This window comes from Neoarius graeffei, chromosome 8, assembly GCF_027579695.1.
Source record: "Neoarius graeffei isolate fNeoGra1 chromosome 8, fNeoGra1.pri, whole genome shotgun sequence".
NCBI lineage: Eukaryota > Metazoa > Chordata > Actinopteri > Siluriformes > Ariidae > Neoarius > Neoarius graeffei.
Genome location: NC_083576.1, coordinates 24820777 through 24833016, shown reverse-complemented (window position 1 = coordinate 24833016; position 12240 = coordinate 24820777). Strand labels below are relative to the sequence as shown.

Genomic DNA, 12240 nt, shown 5'->3' with positions numbered 1-12240 from the left:
GCCGGCGAGGGCCTTTCTGTGTGGAGTTTGCATGTTCTCCCCGTGTCTGCGTGGGTTTCCTCCGGGTGCTCTGGTTTCCCCCACAGTCCAAAGACAAGCAGTTAGGTTGATGTGGGGTGGCCTTGGGCTGAGGTGCCCTTGAGCAAGGTACCTAACCCCTGACTGCTTCCCGGGCGCTGTGTGTGGCTGCCCACTGCTCTGGGTGTGTGTGCGTGTGTTCACTGCTTCAGATGGGTTAAATGCAGAGGATGAATTTCACTGTGCTTGAAGTGTGTATGTGACAAATAAAGGTTTCTTCTTTCTTCTTCACTACACCACTGTGCCACCCTGGAATATTTATTTATTGATATGCTGAAACTGTAGCACATTTTGTTTTCAATATTACACCTCTGTTCAGAGTTGTGTATATATATAGACAAAAATGACCAATATTTTGCATTGTTAATGATTCAGATTTTTTTTCAGTCATGAAAATCTCATCTCATTATCTCTAGCCGCTTTATCCTTCTACAGGGTCGCAGTCAAGCTGGAGCCTATCCCAGCTGACTACAGGCGAAAGGCGGGGTACACCCTGGACAAGTCGCCAGGTCATCACAGGGCTGACACATAGACACAGACAACCATTCACACCTACGGTCAATTTAGAGTCACCAGTTAACCTAACCTGCATGTCTTTGGACTGTGGGGGAAACCGGAGCACCCGGAGGAAACCCACGCGGACACGGGGAGAACATGCAAACTCCACACAGAAAGGCCCTCGCCGGCCCCGGGGCTCGAACCCAGGACCTTCTTGTTGTGAGGCGACAGCGCTAACCACTACACCACCGTGCCGCCCCCAGTCATGAAAATTTTGTTCAAAATACTTTAAGAATCGAATTGAACTGAATTGTGAAGCCAGTATCATGTTTTGAATCGTGACCAGAGTGAAGCCATAATAACAGGACCCGAAAAGTAAAAGGAATTAGAAATCAAGGCCATTAGCGCGCGCACACACACACAGAGCGAGAGAGAGAGAGAGAGAGAGAGAGCTTGGTCTTCATAAATATATAGGTTACGTTATTCCCTTTTTTGGTCTAAAGAAACGTTGGGTTTATTATTATTATTATTATTATTATGAAAAGCTTGTTTAGCATCCTTCCTCTTATCTTGCATGAATATGACGGGCACGCGCACATGGTTTCCTTGGTAACTCGCTCCTGCGTTGGCGTTCCCGAAAAAGCAAAGAGCGTGGCGTGTGTCCGTGCGGCGCGCTCCCGTGAAGACCGCGCGGGGAGAGAGAGAGAGAGAGAGAGAGAGACTTCAAGAACACGGGCAAGGAAAAATACGGAGAGGAAAAAAAATCCATGAACATTCTCCCGGATGATAAATGAAGGATGTTTCCTTCCTTCGGAAAAACGACCATATGATTTTGCGCGAAGTGTCGTAAGGGGGAAATCTTAAAGAACTGCAACGCAGGATTACGTTTTAGTAGTGCAATAGAGCCGGGTTTTTTTTTTTTTTTTTTTTTGGGGGGGGGGAGAAAATATCAGGAATGGAGGCTTTCATAATAGTCCACCAAAGCAGGTGAGTCGTCGTTTGTTTTGTATCATTTGGAAAGCATGAATCCAAGTTCAGCTAGTGTTTCATTAAGTGTTTCGTTTTGTTTTTAACAAGAAGTAGAAAATAACGGTCGACTTTTCGGTAAGTGATGCAAGTCACACGTTATTCATATCACGCACGGGGATTTGAACGTATAGGATGAAGACAGCTCGTTCACTGGTGCGTTCAGTGTATGTCGAATGTGATGTGGATAACATGGATTTATTACCGGATTGAGTCCCTCAAAGTTGCAAGGCGAAACGTTAGGATGCGCCCACTGCGTCTCCCTCTCTGTGTTGAACAGAACTAACACAAGCTCCATCTTTACAGACATCACTAACCCTGTAGCCTCCAACCACACTGGGCAACAGTTGTTTACATGTTGCTTATATGTCCATCTACAGTGATCTTATGCATATGATCATGAGCTTTATTTGGTTTCATATCTATACACAACAACAGCAACAACAACAACAACGCTTGTGCTCTCATGCATCACCAGAACGTCCTGAAGAGGTACATATTCATTTTTAAGCATGTATTATATCTATTTAGCTTATTTTAGATGGCATTATTGCTATCTATCTATCTATCTATCTATCTATCTATCTATCTATCTATCTATCTATCTATCTATCTATCTATCTATCTATCTATTTGTGATGCATGGATCTGTAACTAGACCTCTACAGGTCACAGATGTACACAGAAATATGCAAAGGCTAGGCTGAAGTCTATCTTGCAGGGGGCTTTTGTGACGGCTTTGTTTTCTGCAATTAAGAAGAAATTATTCCGATCATGCATTCTGGTGTTGCACCTAGAGAACGGACGTGCAGTGTGCCCACTAACTCGAACAATTGATTTGCACACTGAGACTATACCAGTAAAATAGAGAAAGCTTGGCACATGTTATGATTCTGTATTGCAGTTCCACAAGGTCAGTCAAGAGAAGCTGGTGTGAACAGAGCACCTCTGAAAGTCACTGGCTAATAATTAGTTTATATGTTATGGATGTTTTCATTGCATAGAGTTTGCCTTCATTATCAGAGATGATTTTAGCAGGAAGAACAGGATTGCAAAATGAGGGCAGAGTCGAGAGGAATAATGGGTGCCTCTGAGTTGTCATGGCGATATAGTGAATAAGCAATTGTTGCTTGTGAAGCTGAAACATTAAAGGGATTCCTAGTGCCACTGCATATCCATCTAAGCCCTCAGTACATCACTCGCTAACCGAATAACACAATCACCACATAATGCAATCATGGACATCCATGCAGTTTCATACTATCTAATAGCTTTATAGATCTTGGACACATTATTCTATTTGCATTAATCAAGTTGCTTCCTAAAGATGCTTTTTCACACCACCTACATTACACTTTTAAAATGAGTATGCATTTATGCTTGGGCATTTGGTGTCTTGTGAAGGATTATGCACGGTCTTGCTTTTCAATTTCCCCTCTCAGTGTATGTCTCTATTTGTATTCGGGCCTCACAGCCTTAGCCTTTTTTGAGTCTCCAGTTGATCTAAATCCATTCTGTCATCACTGAGACCTGATTCACATTCACAGTTTGTATATAATGTATACGCCTAGTGTGCAAACAAATTTAAAAGTAATTAAGAGATCAGGATCATATGGGCAGGATTAAATACATATTTCATTACCAGACATTTCAAACACCTTTATTTCACTTTGTTATTCTCAGGCCAAAATTAACCTGAACATACTGTCTCTAAAGTTTTTTAAATGTCTTTTTGATTGCTCTTGTTTATCCAAACATATAAAGTCTAATGTTTAAAAAAAAAAAAAAAAACCATTTTTTACTAAACCAAGGTTCAGATCTGCTAGATGATGGTACAGAGCAAAATTGTGGTCTGGCTCGAATACCTAGCATATCTAAAATTTATGATCTTGCTTCTTTGTGTGACATTAAAACTGGTCATGTGGTTGTGGAGCAGAAGCTTTATTATCTCAAGTCATTCTCATCACATATTGTTTATTGATATTTTTGCTGTCATCATTGGTTTTGGTGCCTTCATATCACCAAACTGTGGATGTGCAGAATCATTAAGGAAGCTAAATGGTTGCTCAGTTGCATGCAGCTCAGTCTCATCAAGAAACCTTTAAGATCCATTTGTAAACACATGTTAATTGCAGAGAAACCTAATTCTTGCTGCCCATTATCGCCCCTGACTCTATTATTACAACAAATGGGTGTTGGCTAATGGCACGACATGCCCTCACAATTTTCATACTGAACTTACAAAAATCCATAAAACATCTTTGACTAAACAGCTTATAAAGCCTGAATTAGAAAGCCTGGAAGTAAGCTTTCAGTATAATTCTTATACTGTTAGTATAGTAGGAGGAATAGAAAATTACCGTTGGATATCTGTGTTTCTCTGTGTGTGTGTGGGTGGGTGGGTGTGGGTGGTGGATGGTAGCTGGAGCAAAAAAAAAAAACACATCTAAGTTAAAAACATAGATACAGTCAATGGACAAGATGGTGGCAGTGTTATCTCTTCTGTTTCTTTCTACTCCTGTGCATTTGAGTCGATAGACATTTGAGAAATTGTTGGCATCACCATAGCAACCCAGCATTGTAACTTGGAAAGGGTCCCACCTGTATTTCAAGAAATACATTTTATTCATGTTTTATTTAATCATATTTATTCCAACATGTTCTTTTTGGTTAGGATATCTGATCCACTTTAGTGTATTATTCATGCCTTGCTGTATGTCCTGCCTGGCCCTGCGTGACTCTGTGTGTGTGTGTTTTTTTGAATGAGTGATCCCGAACTGCAGATTGTACACTACAGAACGCAGAACTCTTCGAGTCCATGTATGGTAAAGAGAACAGCTCTGAATGGGTGTGCCTTTAAGACCTTAGATGAGAATGTAAGAGTTTCTTTAAAAGCACTGGAGACGTTTTGTTTTCAGGTTGTCTGTGCATCCGTTCTTCATTCTGTGCATCCGTCTTAGATTCTTGTTAGAAGGATATCCCAAGAAAGATTGCATGAATGTTTGTAGCATTTAAATAATTTAAATATGGAATTATCATTGCAACCAGGAGAGGAACTGATTAGAGTTTGGAATTAATCCAGTCAGGGTCAAGGTCACAGCAAGGTCAAATGTCTGCAATAGTTTTTTTTTTCAATAACTTCCTTCCTGTTTGAAGTATAGTTTAAGGATATTAGAGGATACAGATTATTAACAAGAAGGACTTGACTTGTTGGCAGTGAAGGCATCTCCATTAACACAGTGTTGTTGGCATTGATTTCTAATTGTTTCTGAATGTATTTGATTACAAGTATGTTTTGTGGTACTCATCAGTACTGATGCTGAAATGAGGAATCTACTTAATATTTAAAAAAATCAGGGGAGTCTTGGAACATTATGTTGGTTGCTACCATGCTGGTGATAAACTCCTTATGCTGAGTTTTATGTTTAAGATTTTAAAACTGTGTTTAAACTTTGTTTAGTGAAACGGTGAGTGTGAGAATGGTTGACTTGAGTGCACAGAGCAGTATCAGCAAGCGTGGTCATTAAAAATGAGTGCACAGTGCTGTGAATGGCACCAAAGTGTATCCCCAAAGCACATGTGTCTTACTGCTCAGTGCGTGCAGCACTGAAACTGCTCTGCACACTTGCTTCATGCTCACAAATACCTTTGTGTGTGCAATTAATGGCACCTTGTGCTCAATTTTAATTACCACGCTCACTGATACTGCTCTGCGCATTCAGGTCAGCCTCTCTTTTAAAATATTGTAAGCATGAAAGTTTCTGTCTTTATATATAATTTTTTTAGCAAATTTAAGAGGCCAGCAATTTACATAATTCAAAAATAAATATATTGATTGGGGTGTGCAAAAACATAGTTAATCAATTAATTGATTTAATAAGTTTCTTAAAATTTTTCCGATTCAATGTCGATCTGTAAAATTTATGGATTAATGTTTAATGACCTGTGAATGCTTCTACTGAATCCATATCAAATCAGAATCGAACTGCATTGGATTGAATCAAATTGTTCATTTTGATTCCTATCCAAAAGCTATTTGGGGCATCTGTGCCAATATCCAGCCCTAATAATTATTCACATTAATTTGGAAACATTTAATTAAAACAAATATGAATAAATCAGAGCTTTTTTTTAATCATAGCTTGCTCATTCCATTACAAGTGAAATCCACCATCTTGTTGTTAAGCCAAATCTCAAATGGTACTTTGTTTTTACCATATAGCCTGTAGGATAGCATAATGGAGAAAAACGCCCTTTCTAGTGCCCACAAGATTAATGTAGAGAGACATTTGTGATTCAGCCCCAGAAAATGCATGACTGCTTGTGTGTTCTCTTTTTCACTGTCATCTGCTAATGTTTGCTCTGTATTTCCAGTAAAGATCAAAGTATTGGCACAGATAGCTGTGTTTGGGAACATGGGCAACCATTATATGAAATTTTGCTCCTTTTCATTTAGCATTAAGGTATTGTTATGTTTATGTATTGTTTACGTATTGTTAGTATGAGGTCGCTGCGTTTTCTGCTTACTTCTCTCTATGATGCACTGTATGGTTATGGTTATATGGTTTTATTTCAAAATCGTTTATTTGTATTTCAAACAGCTTTTTCTTTTTTAATTTGTTCCCAGCAAATCTCAACTGTGATACAGATGCGATCTGTGAGTACACATTTGTGCCCAAGCTGCTGGTCTGTGGAAAAGCGTTGTTTGACTCCATATCTGGAAGTCTTCCAAGTAGAATAAAATAGTGATAAAATATATGCATGTACAGGGTGTTTCAAAAAATTTGATATTATTTGAGATGCAAATATCCCAGATACTACATAGTCTAGGCAAATGAAACTGAACAGGCTTAATGTTGAACAATATAAGATTTATTCCTCAAAATTTGAATGAGAAATTCAAAGGTATGTGGATTCCATGAACGATTTCACAAATTTTCAATACGCGCTGCCTGAGACACAGACACACACAGACAGCCTTCCTCTTTGAACTTTTTGTGCCATGTCCAAATCTGCATTGCAGTTGGTGCATTTTTAGAGAATTCTCTCATAAATGCACGCTGCACAGTCTTGTTCGACTGTGTTCGAGCGTACTCTAACACACAAAACAACTTTTCTTTTCCAGTGAATAGCATTTCTATACCTAAAAAGATAAAAACAAAAACATTAAACATAAAATTTTGACCTGTTTCCACACAGGTTGTTAAAATTTGAGGTCAATTGAATGAGAATTGGCAAAGTTATTAGATTGTGAAATGATATCAAATTTTTTGAAACACCCTGTATTTTCACAATTGTGTTAGACGGTTAGCTAAAATGACCAAACATGATGAGATTTTTAAGAGTATTTTTAATTCATTCAGCTTCACCAGTGGCTTGTTTTATCCTGGTTAGGCTTGGTGTAGGTCCAGAGCCTATCCCAGGAATGCTGGGTACAATTTGAGAATGCCAGTCCATTATAAGGCACCAGTTCATTGCAATAAATATTCATATTTATAAAATTAAATCTTCCCTGCTAACACTAACTAAACTGACCAACATGAATGGTTGTCATGCATGGTGCAAAAGTTTAATATTGTAAAAAGGGTCAAGTAAAAAAAAAATGAAATGGAAAAGCAGTACATTGGTAGTTATGGAAACATTACTATACAACTCATAACTGATGGTTTCATGGTATTACAGTTTCCCTGCCTTTCAGGGTTACATGAAATCATTTTACTCAAATCACATCACATTAAATCACTCAGTCTTTCTGCTTAACTTCATTGATCTTTTTGACAGATACTTATTCGATACAGTATACTTTCTCACACCTCAGGGCCAGCTGGAAAACACAGGTGTGTTTGCTTCTGTGGTATAACACAAATATCTGACTTGACGTGATCAATGGCCAACTCTGCAGGAAACTGGTTTAACATAACTTTAATACTCATCAGAATCTAATCAAGAGATCAATGTAGTGGAAAGCTGTCAGTGCAAGTGCTATAACAACGACTGTTATGGCACTTTACATATTAATGAATGGTACACCACATTCATTTTCCAGTGTGTAAAAGGTGACAAGCATTGTACAGTGTGATACCTTGTTTTTCTATGTAGTTGTCAGAGTAACTGAAGTTAAAACAGTGGCAGCTCTTTTGTGCATTTGCTAAACATGAACATCTAATGAAATCTTTCCAGTGCTTTCTACAAATTGCAAAGTAAAAACCACTTTCACATTAATCCACTTTCACATTAATCAATGAATATTGTGAATACACCCTACACCCTGGGATGTGCACATGCATGCACACACACACACACACACACACACACAGTTGACAGGTGGAGCAAGGAGGAGCATGCAGTATGCCAGCTAAACACTGCTGCTTAACATTGGCCCTTACAAGACTTGAGAGAATGACTGTCAATGGGACTAAGACTAGACTTTATATATATATTAGTACTGTCAAAAATGTTGCGTTATTATCGCGTTAACTTGACTCAATTTTAATGGCGATAATTTTTTTATCGCGAGATTAACGCTCTGTGACATGATGTAGGTTTTTCATAAGCTTTTGAAACTGCCAGGAACTTGGAACAGAACAGAGACTTTGCTTAGAAAAATGATAGCAGCTAGACTGTAATGTCACGCCCCGCACAGCCAGAGTCCTCTGCCCTCCCCCCAAAGAACCAGCGCGGGCAGCTCGCGCTGCCGCGCCTCGGGACGAAGAGCCACGGTGCTCGGCTTAGGTTTTGTTTTCCCATCGGTGGCTCCAGCCCGACTTTGCAGTGGCTGTGACAAGACGTGTTATACGGAGCCGTAGTAACTCGTCCCCTCACTTTTAATTACCCGAGCGCACGCCTTAATGCAAAGCGTGTGCACGGGTTATAACTCGTGCGCGCGCATTAATATCTCGTGCACACGCCTTATAAGTTGTTCCCACGCTTTGTTATTTTTTTATTCACCATGTCCCCTCTACGGCTCCGTAGTGTTATGCTCTGCAATAAAAAAAAAAAAAAAAAACATTGGTACAAAGCAAGCCCATTCACTTTATGCTGATAAGAGAATTACAATGGTTTTTCATGTGACAAAAATGTGCGATTAAATTGCGATTAATCGCGAGTTAACTATGACCGTCGCGACATTAATCGCGATTAAATATTTTAATCGCTTGACAGCACTAATAAATATATATATATATATCTCATCTCATTATCTCTAGCCGCTTTATCCTTCTACAGGGTCGCAGGCAAGCTGGAGCCTATCCCAGCTGACTACGGGCGAAAGGCGGGGTACACCCTGGACAAGTCGCCAGGTCATCACAGGGCTGACACATAGACACAGACAACCATTCACACTCACACCTACGGTCAATTTAGAGTCACCAGTTAACCTAACCTGCATGTCTTTGGACTGTGGGGGAAACCGGAGCACCCGGAGGAAACCCACGCGGACACGGGGAGAACATGCAAACTCCACACAGAAAGGCCCTCGCCGGCCCCGGGGCTCGAACCCAGGACCTTCTTGCTGTGAGGCGACAGCGCTAACCACTACACCACCGTGCCGCCCTCTATATATATATATATATATAACAGTCAGATAGATAGATAGATATGAAAGGTGAGTTGACTGGCCAATCAAGCACACTAATATCATGGTCAACAAACCACTTGGTCATAGTTTTGACACTGTGGGTAAGTGCTAAGTCCTGCTGAAAAAGGAAATCGGCATCTCCATAAAGCTTGTCAACAGATGGAAGCATGAAGCGCTCTAAAATCCCTTGGTAGATGGCTGCGTTGACTTTGGACTTGATAAAACACAGTGGACCAACACGAGCAGATGACATGGCACCCCAAATCATCACAGACTGCAGAAACTTTACACTGGACTTCAAACACCTCGGATTCTGTGCCTCTCCACTCTTTCTCTAGACTGTAGGACCTTGATTTCCCAATTAAATGCAAAATTTACTTTCATCTGAAAAAAGGACTTTGGACCACTGAGCAACAGCAATGATATGGGAAATTCCCAATAAAGAAAAATACCTTATTATGACAAAGGTAAACTCAAATGTGGACATAATCTAACATAATCAAACGTGGATATAATCTAACATAATCTAACAGACTTGCCAAGGCAATCAGGAAAAACTCAAGTAGGAGTCCGCCATCCGAGGATGCATTAAAATTTTTGTGCGTAAAAAATGTACGATTTCTGTGATAACGCAATCCCTGATGGGTCTAAATTATAAGCGTTGCGGTGCTGATTTGATGGGTAGCAGGATGTCACTAAGTGTATCTCAGTCAATAAATTAAGTGTAGTGAGGCTGCTATGCTATGATGCTTATATGTACTCTTTTGAAAAGCATCCTTAAAGGTGCTGACTGCAAAGTCATCTGAAATTTTCCAATTTTTTTTATTGTGCATGATATTTTCTCTCTCACATGCTGTTCTCTCTCTCTGTCTCTCTCTCTCACTGTGTGTGTGTGTGTGTGTTCACTGCTTGTTCAATGCTTGTTCACTGCTTCAGATAGTTTAAATGCAAAGGAGGAATTTTGCTGTACTTGAGCGTACATGTGACAAAAATAAAGGCTTCTTTTTCTTAATTTACCCACAAATGGATTTATTCTACTTGAAAAGTGTTCAGCAAACCAGCTACCAGATTTGGGACACTCCAACATCCTGAACTATTTAGTATTTGGGACGTCTAAATACACTGGACAAGCTAAAGGCTTAAAAAAGTACAGATGCCTACCAATATTTCAAGTCAGGTTTCATACATGCTGGAATGTTATGGGAAATTCCCAATAAAGAAAAATACCTTATTATTACAAAGGTAAGCTCAAACGTGGACTTCTAATAGTAATAAACAAGCCAGGGCCTAGATCTAACATTTTTTGTGGTGTTTAGCCTCAGCTACATTATCAGTACATAACAAACTTGCTGCTAATCGAGCCAAACATTAGGTCTAATAAAATATATCACGCCCAGAGCCCACGTCCAGATATACATTTTAATGTTGCACAGCACTTTCACACTAACCTGACATAAAATGTCTCCACACACATGGGAATGTTTTTCTTCCTGTTTAACTGCAGCTTGCCATTTTTCTCTAGCCTAGTAAACTAGACCCACCCGCCTAGTGGCCAAAAATATTTTTGCCTACGAGTGGGTCTAGCCTCGCACCATATCAACAAAACACCCCGGGCATCAAATCGTGCCCGCCAATCACAACGCAAGGTTTTTGTTTGGATTCTTTGGGCGGGCTTTTGCAGGAGTGACGACATGGCTCGAGAAAGCACAACAGGAAAGATGGCTACGGCTAGTGAACAGCGCTAGTTTGACTCCGCTTTGGAATCAGTTTTAGAAGAATTAGACTTGGAGTTTTCGTTGAAACATGAGCAGGAAGAGGCTCTCCGCTCATTCCTTTTCAAGAAGGACGTTTTCGCTGTTTTGCCGACCGGCTATGGCAAAAGTCTGATCTACCAGCTGGCTCCGCTGGTAGCCAAAAGGATGGGGCTAGTTTGTGCAGTACGAAGAATTAATAAACAGCTTTGAAACATTACTTTTTGATTGTTTCTTATTTTCCCGTTATTTTAAATTTAAGGGAAATTATTTCACCAAACACCACTAAATAAAAATAAAAACTCTCAAACAGTTTAAGCAAACCCTTGAAAAACACTTGAAAAAAAAAGTGTATGTTAAGTATGTGGTACAGACTCCAAACTTGTGGTCATTATCTCCAAACTTCTTAATATCTAGAACCTGTTAATTAATACGCATTTTGAAAAATTATTTATTTCAAGGCCTCCCCCACTGCTTTCTGTCGCTCTGACTACGTCACAGTCACTGTTGCGTTGATTGGTCAGAGCGTTGGCCTATATGCATAGAGACAGTTTGAAAGACAGCGGGTTGTTCCTCCCACACCCTTCGGAAATGTCTATGAGCGAGGCCAGACTAAATATCCACATTTAGTCTGGCTTGCCAGGCTAATTTTTCTTGTCTTTCTGAGTTCACTGGGAAGTGGTGAAAAGTTAAACCAGGCTTATCTCCACGTATGTTACTACATCCAAAATCACTACAGGTCTTTGGCATTGTTCTTTTACAGTGGTGCTTGAAAGTTTGTGAACCCTTTAGAATTTTCTATATTTCTACATAAATATGACCTAAAACATCATCAGATTTTCACACAAGTCTTAAAAGTAGATAAAGAGAACCCAGTTAAACAAATGAGACAAAAATATTATACTTGGTCATTTATTTATTGAGGAAAATGATCCAATATTACATATCTGTGAGTGGCAAAAGTATGTGAACCTTTGCTTTCAGTATCTGGTGTGACCTTCTTGTGCAGCAATAACTGCAACTAAATGTTTCCGGTAACTGTTGATTAGTCCTGCACATCGGCTTGGAGGAATTTTAGCCCATTCCTCTGTACAGAACAGCTTCAACTCTGGGATGTTGTTGGGTTTCCTCACATGAACTGCTCACTTCAGGTCCTTCCACAACATTTTGATTGGATTAAGGTCAGGACTTTGACTTGGCCATTCCAAAACATTAACTTTATTCTTCTTTAACTATTCTTTGATAGAATGACTTGTGTGCTTAGGGTCATTGTCTTGCTGCATGATCCATCTTCTCTTGATATTCAGTTCA

At 39.6% G+C, this 12240-nt stretch overlaps 1 protein-coding gene across 2 annotated transcripts in view; it reads left to right on the top strand.

The window, feature by feature from the left end:
• The first annotated feature begins 1922 nt into the window (after nt 1-1922).
• nlgn3a (neuroligin 3a) overlaps nt 1923-12240 on the top strand; it is a 424008-nt gene continuing 413690 nt past the window's right edge. For both annotated transcript variants that reach the window (XM_060927489.1, XM_060927490.1), the window contains exon 1: nt 1923-2094. The gene's annotated coding sequence lies outside the window, so the exon portion shown is untranslated. The remainder of the gene's footprint in view (nt 2095-12240) is intronic.